Genomic DNA, 14,151 nt, shown 5'->3' on the forward strand with positions numbered 1-14,151 from the left:
CTAACTCTGTACCTTTGCCTTGCCTGCAGAGTGAAAATGACATTCCAGAAGAATTTTATTGACTGTGACAACGACGGCGGAAGCCTACGTTTACATCCTATTTTACTATCATTTTTCTTTGTACAACTTCCTCATCTTAACTATGATATTTCAACAGTTCTGTACATGGCTTATTACAGATAATCTGCAGTGATTGTTACCGAAAACATCGCAGTTATAATTTGACAAAATTTTAAATTTCCTAGTCTCATAAGGGGAGGCCGTCGATTCGAGTCCTACTTCTGGAAAGAATGTGGGTTTACCGTGTAACATTACACATTATATGCAGGATATACACGAATGCAGGATGCGCACGAACTCCAGAGACAAAGTTTCGGCGTATCCTCTCGGATATTTTCTGGCCTTCGACGGCTCGATACAGACTACTAAACTAATTATGATTTACTCGCTTTGGTAACCCAATTATCTTCATTTATGCGAAAATATCGAGTAATGTAATAACCCTCTGGCAGATATGAAAGTACTGCGATTCGTTGCGTTTGCCGTAGCTACGGTGACAGCCACCCTAACGAATTGAATAAGTTTGTTGTTCTACAGTAAAATCTAGTGAGCTAAAGAAGCCTGATATGAAGCAGTGGAAAGTAATGCAGGTAAACAAATCCTCTGACATAAATACTGGAGCGTCTGATTTTATATAAAGAGAAATTTTCTCTCTGCTTAATGCGAAAATTCTTTAAATCTTGCATAATTCCTACACTAACATGCAGTTCATAATCCTGTACTTTATCACAAAAACAGGCAAGCAAAATACAACACAGGTAGTAATGGAAATGAGTATGCTGATGCAATAGGTAGAATTAGAAATAAAGACATGAAACATGTCAAGATTGCTTTGCCGCACGCCAAAACACTAAATTTCACTCGGTAGGTAAAGCTAAGAGACTAATGTATGATTGGCCGACGTTAAACAGAATAAAAACGGAATGAATTATAAAAGGAAAAGAGGAGCACAATGAGATAGCGAGATGCGTTGATTGTTTTACGAAGGCAGTATAGGCAAGGATATCTTGAGTTGGATGCAGGAAATGCCTTAACAGTGGGTTGGTTGGTTGGTTGGTTTGGGGGAGAGAAACAGACAGTGAGATCATCGATACCGTCGGGTTAGGGATGGACGTGGAAGGAAATTGGCCGTGCTCTTTCAAAGGAATCATCCCGGCATTTGTCTAAAGCGATTTAGGAAAATTACGGGAAACCTATATCAGAATGGACCGACGTGGATCTGAACCGTCGTCCTCCCAAAAGCGAGTCCAGTGCGCTAACCATTGCGTCACCTCGCTCGGTTCTAGCAGTGGGACAGAAAAAGCTAACAAAATACACTGAGGTGACGAAGACCATGAGGTACCTCCTAATACTATGTAGGACCTCCTTTCACCCGACATAGAGCAGCAACTGACGTGGCGTAAGTCCCGTGCAACAATATTGACACATACTGCTTCTATATCCGTTTATAACTGCGAAACGTTGCCAGTGCAGGATTTTGTGCATGAACTGACCTCTCAATTGTGTCCCATAAATGATCGATGGGATTCATGTCGGGCGATCTGGGTGTCCAAATTATTCTCTTGAATTGTCCAGAACGTTGTACAACTGGTGGTAGTCCTTATTCGCAAATGCGAATTCATTTTATGCTCTTCAAACCAGTCGCGAACGCTTGCCGTCTTGTGACATGGCGCATTGTCAAAATAAAAATTTCATCGATGTTTGGGAAGTCCTTGAACGGCTCCAGCTGGTCTACAAGTAGCCTAACATAACCATTTCCAGTTAATGGAGCCGGCTGGAGTGGCCGAGCGGTTCTAGGCGCTACAGTCTGGAACCGCGCGACCGCTACGTTCGCAGGTTCGAATCGTGCCTCGGGCATGGATGTGTGTGATGTCCTTAGGTTAGTTAGGTTTAAGTAGTTCTAAGTTCTAGGGGACTGATGACCTGAGATGTTGATTCCCATAGTGCTCAGAGCCATTTGAACCATTTGAACCACTTAATGGTCTGTTCAGTTGGACAAGAGAGCCCAGACCATTACATGTAAACGAGACCTCACTCCTAGGGATCCACCACCAGCTTACACAGTGACTTGTTGACATCTTGCGTCCATGGTTCGTGAATTCTGTGCGACACTCGAACCATCAGCTCTTACAAACTGAAATTGGGATTCGTCTGACCCAGACACGGTTTTCCAGTCATCTATGGTCCATCCGATATGGTCATGAGCCCAGGAGGATCATTGCGAGCTTTTGCCAAAGGCACTCACGTGGGGCGTCTGCTACTACACCCCATTAACGCCAAATTTCGCCGCACGGTCCTAGCGGATACGCTCGTCGTATGTCCCTCATTGATTTCTGAGGGTATTTCACGCAGTGTTGCTTGTCTATTAGCACTGACAATTCTACTCAAACGCCGCTAGTCATTAAGGGGAGGCCTTCGGTCACTGCGTTGTCCGTGGTGAGGCATAATGTGTGAAATTTGATATTCTCCGCATGCTCTAGATACTGTGGATCTCGGAATACTGAATTTCCAAACAACTACCGAAATGGAATGTCCCACGCGCGTAGCTCTATCATTCCGCGCTCAAAGTCTGTTAATTCCCGTCGTGCAATCATAACCACGAAGGAAACCTTTAGACGTGAATCACCTCAGTACAAATGAGAGTGTACTTCCTTTTTATACCTTGCGTACGCGATACTAGTGCCGTCTGTGTATTTGCATGTCGCTATCCCATGACTTTGTTCAGTATAATTTAGGTGGAATAAGCCCAAATAAAGGCAGCTCATGGAGTGAATCATGAGACAGAAGACGTAGGCTTTATTTTGAATAGAAACAACATGTTGGATCAGTTATAACTTAATGAGGCTTGATAGAGAGACATCACATTTGTGTGATGTTGATTTCAGGGGTAAGTAATGCCGGACACCCTGATCATAAGGAGGGTTTCCATTACGCACCTTATGATGATTCAATAAGAAATAGTTTAGTCGGAAAGTCCGTAAGTATCATCCTTTGCTTAAAGACCACTGGCGGAACCTGCTTTGGACGGCGGCCACACTTCAACAACAGAGATTAAGGTTTCTCTCAAGCTAATGACACCCGTTGAAAGAGATATGTAATATAAAGTATGAAATATAAAGTACGCAAAATAATTGGTAACGAAACATTGTCTCGAAGGTTTAGATCGCTGACAATTTTCTGGACGCTTGGAGTTTCCTTCCTTTTTAGGGTTCTGTACCGCAGTCGGCAGAAATGAAACCTTTAGAGGATCGCTTTTTTGTCCGTTTGTCTGTTTATCCGTCTATCCGATTGTTAACAACTCATTTTCTCAGGAATGGTTAGACGTATCAGGTTGAAATCTGTGTCGCATTCTAAAATCTACTGTACCTCGGTTGTGTAAAAAACATAGGCTAGTCCATATGTCTCTTATGAACGGGGAGGCGTATCAAGTTCTAATTTATATCATATTCTAATGCGTACGGTCCCTTGGCGGTGTAACACATTTAAGCTTCTAAGTCATTGCACTCAAAATATACGGCCATTTGTGTCATATTTTAGCCGTGTATCGACTCGTGCTACACCTTGTGTTTAGATTGCATTGGTTTTCCTTTTCTTCCCCTGACATGTTTATATGATATGTTACCTGTCATTAAGTGGCTGGTTGGTTGTCTTTTCCCTCTCCTATCGATATCTACGTTTTTGCTTCCGGGAAACTGCTATGGAGGAAGTGAGATCTTTGACCGGTAGTAACCTCGTGTGGTGGCGCGGAAGTAGGGGCGTTGCTCGCAGAGAGAGTGTGGTGGACACGGGAGGGCAGTGTGGCTCTCCAGCGCCAAGCAGGCGTGGTCGGTTGTACCGAGTCGCCACGTGATGTATGTCGGTTGTGTGTAATGAGCGGGTCGAGTTGACGGAAGAGCTCCCAGCGTGTTGGTTGTATACAGAATCGCCCCACGAGTAGTTGCTGTTCATTTCGCCTTGGTGGGGCGTTAACAAGCCTCTTTAAATTCTCCGTTTCAACACTGGAGTTTAAAAGGAGACACCTAACATTACGGAGCGGTCACTACCCGTCAACGTTGTAGAGAAGACGTGTACTCCGGTGACAGAGAGTGTTGTCGCGTGACCGTGGCGTGTTGGGTACGCTGGCGACACGTGCGCGGTCGGATCCTTGCCATCGGAGGTCGTGTACTGCCTGTTCGAGCATAATTGCAAGTTAAGTTCGTGGAAGTTTAATCATTAAGTAATAATTTTGTGTAACCAGCGTCTCTTCTGCCTTGTGGCCTCCGGCGACCGGGTTTCCTGTCCCTGGCACCAGTGTAATTGAGAACAGTGATCTTTCCTCCTCCTCTCGTTACTGTCCAATGGGAGGTGTAGTTTTGGCAGTTTAATTGTTTCGCTATTCTGTCATGGGTTATGAGTAAATTCTTGTTGGTTGATCATGTGGTCGCTCATTCAGGACGGTGTAATGTTTCCTTGCATGAGGTTAGCTCTAATTCTGTCAACAAGTTAAGCCATCTTATAACAAGTTTTTGCTGGCTAAAAGTCGGTGCAGTGACCAGCCTGAGAGTGGCAATTGTGTTTGCTGGCGTATTTAAATTTGTCAGTATTCTGTCTAGGCTGAGCATCCCTGAGTGGGTGATTTGTGGCCGCCTTACACGGGTCCGTCATATCTGTTATGTTCTAATGATATTCCAGGACACATACGTTTAAAAATTTTTAAAATTCCTCCAAGTTTGTAAATTCCTTTTATTGCCATTAATCGTGTGTTTGCTGAGACCTGTTTAATTTTTTTAACGGCGATGTTGGTAGCTTCCCTACCTCACCATGCTTTATTAACAAAGTTCTATATTTACTTTAGTAGCTTGTTTACTAATGTTCTTTAAATTTTTTTAAATTGTTGTATTGCTATAAATTACTTGATTGCCGTTAGCGGCGTGTTTAAAAGGCTGTTTATTGCCGTACTGCTAGTTTCTGTAAGATACGAATAAAACATTCGTGAAAATCTCAACTCGACAGTAAACTACTAGAAATTTGGCCCCATTTCCCAACTTGTGGTGTGGCTTGTAGTAACCGTAACCACTGTGTGTGTCAATATTTTTTCATACTCGAAAACTCTCTCATTAAAACCTTCACGGTACCTCCCGTTGACATAGAATCAGGAAATTTGGCAGGGAGCAGGGTTTCACGGCACAACTAAAGGAAAGGAACCGAAAATTGTTAAATGGTAGTTGCCTCACATAAAATATATCTTTTTGTCATTATAGCTAGTATTCATTATCCGTCAAACGCACGACAGAAAATTATGATTGCATGCAAATGTAAAGTATAAGTTGTAGTCATGTTTTAATTAAGAGACTGTCGACTCCCTGGATGTATGGACGACCTACACGTAAGGAAGTTTGTACGGTACCCCCAGTCCACGAATCCTACCCGCCCTTGGCCAGTTTTTTTTCTTTTAGTCGTTCCTGAGCTCAGACTCTAGTGCTGCCATCGAATAAATGTATCCGTAAACCTTCTGACACGAAGGAAAATTGACCTAATGGTGGTGCGTGGATTAACTACAGTATGAACATTCAGACAGAGCAGACAGAGCAGAAATTTCGAACATGTGAGCCATTTACAAAAATAAGCACAGGAAAATTCTAAAAAAAAAGTTGAATGCATTGTGTTATACTAGACGCCATCGTAAACAGATGTTTTGATTCTTCTGTGTAAATATTCTTAGCAAGGCCAAACAAAGCTCCATTTCCCGACACAGATGGCCAACTGGGACCGACCGACAACCGTGCCCCCATCTGCGGAAAGTGTTCTGGCCGTTGCATTCTTTTTTGACGTTCTAGCTGCTACTTCTCACTCAAGAAGCTCTGGTTTTAGAATCACAAGGCTGAGTGCACTCTGTTCCAACCCTTCCAACAATGTAAAATCCCTGGCAGTGCCGGGAGTTAAATTCGGGTCTTTGAATAGCAAACAGACAAATTGGTCAATAGGCGGACAAGCACTCTTAGGAAGCATATATTGATTATTTCACATTCAATGTTTACATTGCCGATATTATGCACCAGACTTTTGAATTAATTTATGCTAACGGCGTTCCTGCGGTGGTAACACCGGTTCCCGTTAGATCACCGAAGTTAAGCGCTGTCGGGCTGGGCTAGCACTTGGATGGCTGACCATCCGGTCTGCTGGGCGCTTTTGGCAAGCAGGGTGCACTCAACCCTTGTGAGGCAAACTGAGGAGCTACTTGATTGAGAAATAGCGGCACTGGTCTCGTAAACTGACATATGGCCGGGGGAGCGGTGTGCTCACTGCATGCCCCTCCATTCCGCATCCAGTGATGCCTGCGGGCTGAGAATGACGCGGCGGCCGGTCGGTACCGTTGGGCCTCCATTTCCTGTTCGGGCGGAGATTAGTTCTTTAATTTATAATCCAGTTTCTTTTAGTGTAATACTCAAAGATCCACATACTTTCAACATTTGCTAATTTGAATGATGGAGAGTCTTCGGTTAATTCGGAGGTATTCGAATGCTTGATACCAGTGTCTTTTTCTACACGTATATTGCGCAATACATCACACGAAGTGATGTGGAGGGTACTTCATGTATCACTGTGCTTAGTTCATTCATTCACGGTTGCCTTCAGTATATCAAAACGTCATGTTGCGCATTAATCCTGCAATGGAAGGCCAGTTTCTGATTCTAGACCGTCCTTAAACTAGCACTGCTTTGGATTCAAAATAACGTACATAGTTCGGGCTGTAATACTGTTGCAGGAAGAAAGTTACATTCTTTTGACTAAGATATGAATAATCGAAATTCTTATATTTCGTACAGAGTCCGACAAAAAAGTGAAGCACCAGGAAGAGGAGGAGGAAACGAAATGTGTGTGTGTGTGTGTGTGTGTGTGTGTGTGTGTGTGTGTGTGTGTGTGAAATCTTATGGGACTTAACTGCTAAGGTCATCAGTGCCTAAGCTTACACACTACTTAACCTAAATTATCCTAAGGACAAACACACACACCCCTGCCCGAGGGAGGACTCGAACCTCCGCCGGCACCTGCCGCACAGTCCATGACTGCAGCGCCTGAGACCACTCGGCTAATCCTGCGCGGCGGAAACGAAATGAAACTTCATGGCTTGAATGTCTACGGAGTATTGCTTCCACGATGTCATATTTGTAAACAACTGACAGTACTGCCCCACTTGTCAGTATAGCGTTGCACACCATATGTCCTGGATGAATGCACTGAGTTGGTTGGGAATGATCTCATAAAGGCATTGTATCCTCTCCTGTGGCAAGCTGGTCCACAACTATAGTAAATGGTCTGTGAGATGCTGCATACTGGCACTGAGATGGACCTGACGTCCGAACTGGTTCTCCTAAGGACAGAACCGAGAATCTTTCTGGCCACGGAAGTACATCTACGTCACGGAGACAGTTCATAGAGGCTCGTCTCACGTGTGAATGAGCGCTGATCTGTCGATAAATGGCACCATGATATTGCCGCCTGGAAGGTAACACATGAACTGGATATGCGTGAAATATAGTTGCGCCGTCTGAGTTCCCTCAATCACTACCGGCCACGACCTCAAGTCATACGTGATGACTCCATACACCACGACGATACGAGTAACATCGCTGTACCGCTCCAAAACATTGCAAGAACTGAACCTCTCCCCAGGTCGGGGACACACACGGCGACAGTTGGAGAGGACGCGATGCCATTCGTTAACATTCCACACTTCCTAGTCACAGCTCCCCCTCAAGCACCAGAGAGTTAATTCTGACATTTCGGTCGATAATGGAAGCATGACTAAAAAATATCAGGACCCGTTCATTGGTCTTGTTGATCTGGAAAAAGCGTTAGACAGTGTCAAGCGGTGCAATATGTAAGAAATTCTGAAAAAATATGGGTATGCTATACGAGAAGACTGGTAAGACAATGTGTGTAAGACTCAAGAGGAAACAATAAGAGTGGAAGACCAAAAACGAAGTGCTCTGATAAAACGGGTGTAAGTCAGGGATGCTGTCTTTCGCCTGCAGTATTCAGTCTACATATCGAAGAAGCAATGATGGAAATAAAAGAAGGATTCAGGAGTGGAATCAGAATTCAAGCTGAAAGGAAATCAATGTTAAGATTCGCAGGTGGCACTCATAACCTCAGTGAAAGTGAAGAAGAATTTTATATATCGAAGAATCAATGACGGAAATAAAAGCAAGATTCAAGGTGAAAGACTATCGGTGGTAAGATTCGCCGATGGCAATTCTATCCACAATGAATGTGAAGAAGAATTACAGGATCTGTAAACGAAAAGAATAGTCTAATAAGTACAGAATATGCACTGAGACTAAATCGAAGGAAGACGAAAGTAATGAAAAGTAGCAGAAATGAGAATGGCGATGGTCACGAAGTAGATGAGATTGAGGAATTCTGCTATCTATGCAGCAAAATAACCAATTACAGACGGAGCAAGGAGGACATCAAAAGCAGACAAGCACTGGCAAAAAGGGCATTCCTGGCCGAGAGAAGTCTATTTGCACCAAAAATAGAATTTTCGGAGAATGTACGTTTGGAGCACAAAATTCTACTGTAGTGAAACATGGACTGAGGGAAAACCTGAACAAAGAGAATCGATGCATTTCAGATGTAGTACATGTTGTTTTGGTCTTCAGCCCAGAGACTGGTTTGATGCAGCCCTCTATGCTACCCTATCCTACGCAAGATTCTTCATCTCCAAGTAACTACTGCAATCTACATCCTTTTGAATCTGCTTTGTGTATTCACCTCTTGGTCTCCCTCTACGGTTTTTATGCTCCACGCTGCCCCCCCCCCCCCCCAATACGAAACTGGTGATCCCTTGATGCATCAGAACATGTCCTACCAACCAATTCCTCCTTGTATTCAAGTTGTGCCACAAATTCCTGTTCTCTCCAATTCTATTCAATATGTAGTAAATAAGTATGTTGAAAATTTGATGGATTGATAGTTAAGGAACGAGAAGGTTCTCCAGAGAATCGGAGAGGAAAGGAATATATGGAAAACACTGTCAAGAAGAAGGGACAGTATTGTAGGACATTTGGTAAGGCACCACGGAATGTCTCCCAAGGTACCTGAGGGAGCTGTAGAGGGTAAAAACTGCTGAGGAAGAAAGAGATTGGAACACATCCGGCAAATAATGTTGCAACTGATGCTCTGGGATGAAGAGGTTGGAACAGCAGAGGACTTCATTGCGGGCCCCAACAAACAAGTCAGCAGAGTGGTGGCTCAGAAATAAACAAATAAATTACGACTGCCTAGTATGGGGTGGTAATTCCATAGTTCAGCTGTTGTTACTCTCCGACCAACGGTGCGGTACGACACAGGATGTTGCGCACAGACCTTTGCCTGTTCTCGAATTGCAGGCGCAGGTGTGAAGGGTTTGCTTGGTGCACAGTGCGACGATCTTTCCTTGCGGTGGTCAGATGCGATCGCCCGGAACATTGAGGGCGATTATGCCTGTCCTCACGTTCCCACGAAGTCCAACATCGAGCCACCGTCACATCCAAATGACTCACAAATCTAAACATTGCACGATACGAGGAGCTGGTCAAAGGGAGGCACACTATGAGGAAAAATTCAAACTATCTGAGGTGCTGATAACGTTGCCCCACGTGGGTACGCAGAATCTCGGTGTCTTTCACAGCGATCACTCAACACCTGGCTCTGTTTACGCCTTTCATTTACCCTATACCCTACCGTGCTTGGTAACAATTGCAAATCCAAAGAACACTAACGCACTCTGATGGCCATTTTATCTATCACAGAGAATCGCAACTCTAGTCATTTACATTACCACCGTCGGTGAGTATGTGTATGAAGTTACATTGATATCCGGCCATTCCTCTTGGGAGCTTAACTTTTTTTTTCAAGCAGTGTACAATATGTCAGAACAAAATTAGATCGTTAGAACTCAGTTTAATCTGATATCAGCACTCCTTGCAAGTAGTTCCGATACTAACAGACCAAGAGATAGAAACATAGTTCAATATTTCTGGAGAAATGCTTCTCCCGCGACTCTCGACTGAGGCAAATTCCCACCCTTAGTAAAGCTTCTTATTTGTCATTAAAACAAACAATGGTGTTATTGTTAGCCACAAGTCTTGAAACAAGGGATCCGATCAGTACAGTTAATATAATGCTATCCAGTCTTCTGATAACGTTTTTCTTCGTGTAGACTCGCTGATTGCATTGGGTAACTCACAGAATCATTGTTTCATATACCTCTAGCCCAAATGGTGTGAAAGTATCCATTACAGTTTGCCGATATGAAATGCAACTAACTCTTCCAGTAAATTGGATTACTGAGTAACTGACAAGGGAACAGCCCAAACCGACATGTCGAAACCTTACACAGGAAGAACAGACTGAAAGAAACACTTTGTTAAAATTTTAGCTGCAGCTGCTACGATACACTGTAACTAAATGTTGAAAATTACCAAACTCGTAGCTCGCCGTGTGACTGGAGAAATGAACACCCTAACCGTGGCTGTAGCAGACAGCCAACGCGCAACACGGCAGATGCATAGTCTTGGATGATGGTGGATTGGTAAACAGACAATAACGCGATCGTAAATCCTAAAATAAATTTCAGTGTCCATTGACAGTTTCTTTACACAATTATTCACAGTTGTTATTCACTCGAATTTACACACTTATATCCAAATAATTAGCGGTTGCCCTTGTGATACCATAAACTGTTAACAATGGAGATAAAACTGACTTAATTTTCTTTTAATTTTCTTCGTACATGATTGCTAATAGTGCAACTCACCTGTATTGAATATTATAGAATTTATATTGGCAGGCTATGAAGGGGTTGCTTATTTTTGCTAGCAGGAATTTGTTTTATTCTTTTTGTTCCGCCGTGCCGTGATACAACATCTTGGGCACATTCTTATTTTTGGCGACGTAACCTTCTCTGATTATTTTATCCATTATTTGATTAAGGTTTAGGCCCACCTAAGTTTCCAGAACAATCTTTATACCGATTGAATTTATTATTTCCGATTTTTCCTTTCCTCCTACGGATATTATAAGCTCGCAACGAATAACGCAAAAATATTTTTGGGGGCAGTCAGAGAAGACTACGTGCTGTGAACTAATCTTGCGCCAAGAACTTTAGATTTGGGGAGCGTGTTCATCAAATGCTACTAATATGACAGACATTCTTTTCCGGCACGTTGAGAAATAAATTAGGAAATAAATTAGCGATAGCGGAAATTGGTTTCAAATGACAAAATCTTGAACTAATCTTGTGCCAAGAACATTAGATTTGGGGAGCGTATTCATCAAATGCTACTAATATGACAGACACTCGTGTCCGGCATGTTGAGAAATAAATTAGTGATAACGGAAATTGGCTTCAAATGACAAAATCTTTATTTTCGATTAATCTTTTGCATTTTTAACAGTAATCTTTTTGCATTTAACTGATGGACAAACATTCATGATGTTTTTATAAGGGATCCTATGTCTTTCTCACTTGAGAATTACAAGCCGCGTTGGCTTTAATCGGCATAGTCCTGTGTGGATGGGAAGATCTGAGGAACACGTGGTCACTGCTCTATTTTAAAACACAGACATTACATGCACTAAATCCACACGGGCAAGCGAATGTCGACAGCATTTTTACTCAGAAGAATTGTATACACCTCGTGGCTGGCATCGAGCACGAATTGGTGGCGGCATATTTTTAGCGTGAAGCACTTGGAAACAAATCGACTCATCTTGCAACATGCACACTCGATACAGTTTTTTTTATATAATTTAAAAATGTTCACCACAAATAAAAATTAGAAGGCAAGCTGTAACTTTTAAGGTTTGGGTTGAGATTTGAATCTATAGACCGCGTGGTCGCGCCTAACGGAAATCACATTACTCTGCACCCGATTAATTGCACTAAAAATTATAACCCGTACCTAAATGATCATTGCAAAAATAGCTACGAGAAAAATTGTTGAGTTTAACAAACAAGTAACATATTCAAATACCTTTTATCCTGTGTTCGATGCAACCGTTCTGAGGGAACGTCTGCTCGCTTACCTGTCTTAAAACACACTCCCCCGACTAACCGTCGCGCGGAGCTCTCTCCGAGCAGCCCGAGGTGGTGGGGGAGGCCCATGACCATCCTCTGCTAGGAAAACGTTTAGTTGTACACATCTTTGGCCAATTCCTCCTGTTCCTGCTCTGTGCCTTCCACTGACACCGTTTAGGTTGGTTGAAGATTAAGAAACCCAACTCTGGTTCGTCTGATATTACATTCAAATCATTCACACAAAACTACGCACTTTAAGGAAGGACCAAAAAACGGAAATAAGGACGCAGGCCGTGCACAGAAGAATGAAAAAGAAAATATGTCAAATCATATTGTTTCTACAGGCATGCGGTTGTTGGGGCTGAGATTATTTCACAGTTAATTAGTTGCATAAAAGATCGATTTAATTCTGACTTTGTATATCAGATATTATGAAGATTTGTTTTAGCACTAATTTTAATCATGTAATGACACCCATTGTGACGTTTCATGGCGTCCACAGTTTCACAGTAATGTGGATTCCAATTAATGTTTTTAACCTTTCAAAGGTGAAATATGGAGAATGTGGTATACAGTCGATATCACCTACTTCTCCTGAAGTTCTACGTACATATGTGTTACTTAGTAATTAATTTGTTGGACATTCATTAAAATACTGTCAACATTTCGTTACAAATTACAGAAACAGTAAAAGGAACAGCAAATAACCGAAGCGTTTCCTTGACTTGTGGTTTGAACGGTAATTGTTGTGCTATTTAAAGTCTGGAACGAAAGGACACCATCTTCTTAGCCCAAAGGAAATATTAGTAATAGCTGTTTGCGACAAAAGGAGGTTGTCAATATGTTGGTTAAACGAAGGAACGAGAAAATGCTTATAGTCGAGCAGCATGCAAAGTCCGCTTCGTTTCGTAAAATATCAACTTGAAGGGTATAAATGGAAGAAACATTTACACACACTGCGAAATAAACCCCGAAGTGTAAGTCAGAAAAGAGAGAGAGAAAAACTATTCTAAAGATTCAGAACTGCTTGTGAGAGTCAGTGCACTGATACTGAGGAGAACTGCAGGGCTGGACCTTCTGAACCACTTGATTTCCAGGCTTCTTCTACCTAGTTAAACATATTCAGGAAGTTAGAAAGAAAAGGCAGTCGCAAAATTACGAAGTTTGCATCAAGTAAACGTGTAGAGGAGACGCCGTTAATAGTTAATACTGTAGAGAAATTCGTAGCCGAAGTAAGATGTAGCCCTTGTTACCGCCTAAAATTTTGTGTACAAAGCCAAATAGTCACACTATGAAGCCTATCAGTGAGGTTTCGTGCAAAAACTGTTTACAAACGGATCATTATCATATCAAACGAAAAAAAGACAGAGTTGCTGTGCAGTCAATTAATGCTTTGAAACATTCGTATACAACAATGCTACTTATAATTATCAATGGATTGTTGTTTCCAAAGTTTAATACATTTTTTTCGACTATCTCAAGGAAAATAATGACCGAAAATGAAAAAAACGGCAGTTTAATTACAGAACTCTTGTAACAGACGTAGAAAAATCTTGTGTTGGACTCTCTAGCTGGACATAATAGCACCTCTGTCTTTAGGAGGACAACAAAAAGACTGTTTGTGTAACTAGGATTCAACCCAGAACTAAAAGTGTGTTTCAACCTCTCCCTAAAGAAAGTTTTCGACAGAGTAAAGCATTTTTCAGAAAATTGTTGGACAATATAATTTCCAATAGCTCTTTGCCGTTTCAGGTTTATCGTGAAACAGTATTGTTAAACTTCAGATATTCGTTCATTGTCAATTTTCATCACCATGTATTAACAATTTGATGAAGTATGCTTGGTACGCAGCGTAATATACAGAGCAACTACCACGATCATTTCTTCCTTCATCCCAATGGTGCCTAAATAAAACTGAGCCTGAAGGCACGAATGTTTCTTTTACCAGGTGTGAAATGTTTGTTTTCGTCGTCCAACAGACACCACATTTTTGTGACGACTACAGGGAATCAAGAACGAACTGTTTCATTCTTAGTAATGTATAC

This window comes from Schistocerca americana, chromosome 1, assembly GCF_021461395.2.
Source record: "Schistocerca americana isolate TAMUIC-IGC-003095 chromosome 1, iqSchAmer2.1, whole genome shotgun sequence".
Classification (NCBI taxonomy): domain Eukaryota; kingdom Metazoa; phylum Arthropoda; class Insecta; order Orthoptera; family Acrididae; genus Schistocerca; species Schistocerca americana.